This window comes from Pinus tabuliformis, chromosome Q, assembly GCF_031772625.1.
Source record: "Pinus tabuliformis cultivar Carrire ecotype Pingquan chromosome Q, CPIR1, whole genome shotgun sequence".
Taxonomy (NCBI): Eukaryota; Viridiplantae; Streptophyta; class Pinopsida; order Pinales; family Pinaceae; genus Pinus; species Pinus tabuliformis.
This window is the reverse complement of record NC_142296.1, coordinates 102,169,201-102,173,052: the sequence shown is the minus strand read 5'-3', so window position 1 is coordinate 102,173,052 and position 3,852 is coordinate 102,169,201. Positions and strand designations below refer to the sequence as shown.

The 3,852-nt window shown below is 37.2% G+C and overlaps 1 pseudogene; it reads left to right on the top strand.

Annotated features, from left to right (window-relative positions):
- The first annotated feature begins 777 nt into the window (after positions 1–777).
- LOC149218435 (uncharacterized) lies at positions 778–2,969 on the top strand (annotated as a pseudogene).
- Positions 2,970–3,852: the final 883 nt, after the last annotated feature.

Genomic DNA, 3,852 nt, shown 5'->3' with positions numbered 1-3,852 from the left:
CTTAAAACAATGAGTTTAACAATGATTTTTAGTGTAACGTGGTAATGGTTTAAAAAAAATAATAATGAGTTTTGGCCCACAACTTTCATTCTCAAAACACAACTTGGACTACTTTCATTCTCAAACACGACTTGGGATACCCAGAGATGGACTCTAGATTGTGCTGTTTAAGAATACAAATGCTTCATTAATCAAATCTAGAACGAATATGGAAGTCGAGAATTGAACCACCGTTGACACCTCATAGCACACTAACTAACAAAAACAAATTGTGAAGTTTGGACATTTTGACCAAACAGAGTTTTGCTGGGTTTAAACCCACTAAAATCACGTTCCAGGCAAGCGATGGCTGGGCCTATGGAAGCAAATTTACTGAGTTAAATCAAAGGGAACTGTATTCCCCTATAAGCAAACCATTATGCGAAAGAGATCATCAATTCATCGAAGAAGACGACAGTAAAGGGCAGAAAAAGGGGTTTCTAGCGTAACACAGAGAAATCAGATCTCCTGTTTGCTAGTTGTTGCGTAAGAAACTGATTTACTGATTTTTAAAAGCAGAATGAAATTTCCCCTGACATTTTATAATTTCAAGAAGTTTGTGAAGCATGGGTTCACGGTTCTGTCCCGGATTCTTGTTGCCATGAACAGGGACGAACCCATAAGAAATGGGTTCTTCCCATAACAACCATAAGAACCTTGTTGCTATGAACATGTGCTGGACCGATTACTTCCCATATGAACCGGGTTCTTCGCATAAAAGAACTTGGTGCTCAATAACTGTAGCGTGGGTTCATTTGCTAAAATGGGTTTGCCGAATCCAAAAAAAATAAAATCTATTTTCCTTCTTGTTCTTAGCTTCTTGATTCATGTTTGCTAAATGCAATGTCATTGCATTATCAACTAATACAACTTTAGTCTTCCCTGGTTATCTTTCAGTCATAGTGATAGAAGAAGATAATTGGACCAGTCATAGTGATAGAAGAAGATAACTAGACCAAGGCAATCCACACCGCAACGTATATAAATAGTCTCTTAAACAAAGGACCTGGATCATATTGTGCTTGTGTCATTCTGTTATTCCCACATATTCTAGAAATCCAACTGTGAAACAAGAAAGAACATGCTTGAACTCGGCAAAAGGCCGAATAAAAGAAATTTTGCAGCGAAAAATGAGAAATAACGGGACAGATAAACATGGAAACAACATCCTCCATCCCATTCAGAAAGACAAACCGCTCCCGACCTCGACTCCATCTCCTAAAGATAAAACTAAAGCTCCTCACCCTTACGAAGCTCCTCACCCTTACAATTGAAGCCAAATAAATTGCGATACAGCTCCAGCCTCCAATCTTTTAGATTCGAATACGGGCCCAAACATTATAATACTTCTGACGGACCGCTAAGGATTAGGCATAAAGAGAATTATGGTTTTGAGTAACTGAGCAAAACCGTAATATATCCATTGTAGGAGGAATAATAATGGTGGGTACCTTGATTTCGGGCCAGCCCACATTGGCCTTTATCAGAAATAGTTCGAGTGGTAAAAGCAACAAGCTTAGTGGTAAATATACAAATGGGTTTTCTGTTTACAACATCTCTCAATTCGCCATCATAAGCAAGATTGAATCAGAAAGAATGAGAATCGTAGATAATTTAGCCACAGAGAGCGCCACGAAAGATAATAGCTGGGGAGATGAATGGGATAAAATGGTAGCAAAACACTCATTACTAGCCATTTCCTCAGAATTTGAGGACACGGGTTCCATGGATGATGCTCTACTCTAATCAAGGAGACAGGTGATAATGGCAGCCCTAATTTTTGCATTATGTTCAACGAACAAGCCCTCATATACTGCTGAAATAGCAGAAGACAATGACGGGGATTCAACAAAGCAGTCCGCTAAATCCTAGCGTTGTTTCTGATATCCCAAAGCAATTTGTGCCCAATTAAAGCATTTTGCTGGCCTTTTAAACACACAATCATGGTACCAGTTCGGAGGAGAGGGATTCTCTTTGCGTGTTCCCCCATATTTTGATGATCTCACGGAGCCCGAGATTTATTCCAATATTTTCTCTTAGCGCCACGCTCCTTGCACCAACTTTACAACGTGTGGTTTCCGGGTTCCCTCGAATTGACACGTATAACCATTCTTTCAACTATGGACCTTACGTGTCTATCATCAAGCAAGATGCCTGAAATCTCCATGCATTCATTCAATGCTTGCATCAATCTTGAACATATTTCGGATCGGTTGTATCCGTTGAACCTTGAGCAGTCTGTGCAAGAGTGGGATACAAAATTCAATGAGATATTGGGTCCTCATGTCAGGCGATTTGCATATTGTTATCTGCTCTATGACAGGCACAGTTTCAAGATTTTAAGTTAAGGGCTGCATTTTGAGGAAGGGTTGTTAACTTGGTGTTTAATGCCAGTATTAAAGCCTGAGATATATAGATTTGTTGGTTGCAGCAAGCCTGCAGCAAAAGATCATTCTCTTGATAAGATTCGTCGTATATTTCAAGAGGTGCTAGTAAAAGAAAAAAATAATTTCCAGTAGCAATGTATGGATGTAGATAATGTGCTTGCTGATGGCTAGCCTTTCATTTGTGGCAACAAATTTACTGCCGCTGACTTGACATTTACTGCACTTGCTAGTCCTATACTATGCTGAGTGGGATATGGCACCTATCTAGTACGAATAGAAGAACTTCCATCGGAGGTGGCTGAAATTACCCTTTCTTTAAGAGAGACATTAGTAGGGAAGCATACATTGAGGATGTATGAAAATGAAAGATACAGGAAAGTGACTTCGAAGTTGCTAGTGAGCTTACTCAGTGCATTTACACCGCGACTTTTATGTTAGTGTGTATTATTGGCAACTAATATGGATTTTAAGTAAACAACATATAACTTTTCTTCTTAGGATTTGAATCTTTTAAGCAAATTTTCTTTCTCTTCATATAGCAGTAATTTGATAAAGGACCAAGATCTATTAAAGTTCGTATTTTGTTTTCTGAAGGTTGCTATCTCTGTTGTTATTTGAGCAAGTTTAAGTTGCCTAGACATATAATACGGTCTTGGCATAGACATGGAACATTCAACCTTGATCGTTGTGCCTTTTAATTAAACACATTTTTTTTTCTTTGAACTGTAAATATCGAGAACCAACTAATAAGGCAACTGTTCAGTTGTGAGTAGTGAGATTGACAGAATATAAAATTGTATACAAGGGTTCTATTCTTGTTGTGGTTTGCCTCATCTGAATGGCATTTTCAGAAAATATACGAGGTAATATGTAAGTCCCGGTGAAATTTAAATAAATACCTCAAACTTGGAACGAAAGCTAAAAGAAATCCATCTTATATAGTGCAGCCCAACGTTGAAGTGTATTTCTCAAAATGACTTAACAAAAATTGAGAACTAATGCGAATAGCAAATAAACAAACATATTTATTCTAGCTGATAGGGAGTAACTGTCTGTGTAGTACATACCAAACAAAGACACCTTATGGATGATAATTCAAGTTTAGGTTTGTCCTTAGGCAAAAAAAATAATAATCAAAATTAATGTATTATATGTGACACTCTTTTTGTATTTGTGTGTTTTGAAGAAACTGTTAAAATATATATATATATATATATATATATATATATATATATATATATATATATATATTCAATCTCTTGTATGTTTCTTAATGCTAGTTTCAAACAAGCAAAACAAAAACAAAACATGAAACCCTGACATTGTCAACATGTTCGTGGGCATATATTGGTATGAGGACTAGAAACCACCGACTTCTCCGAGTCCAACTCTAAAGTGGGGCTGATATCACTAGTTTGAAGAGGAT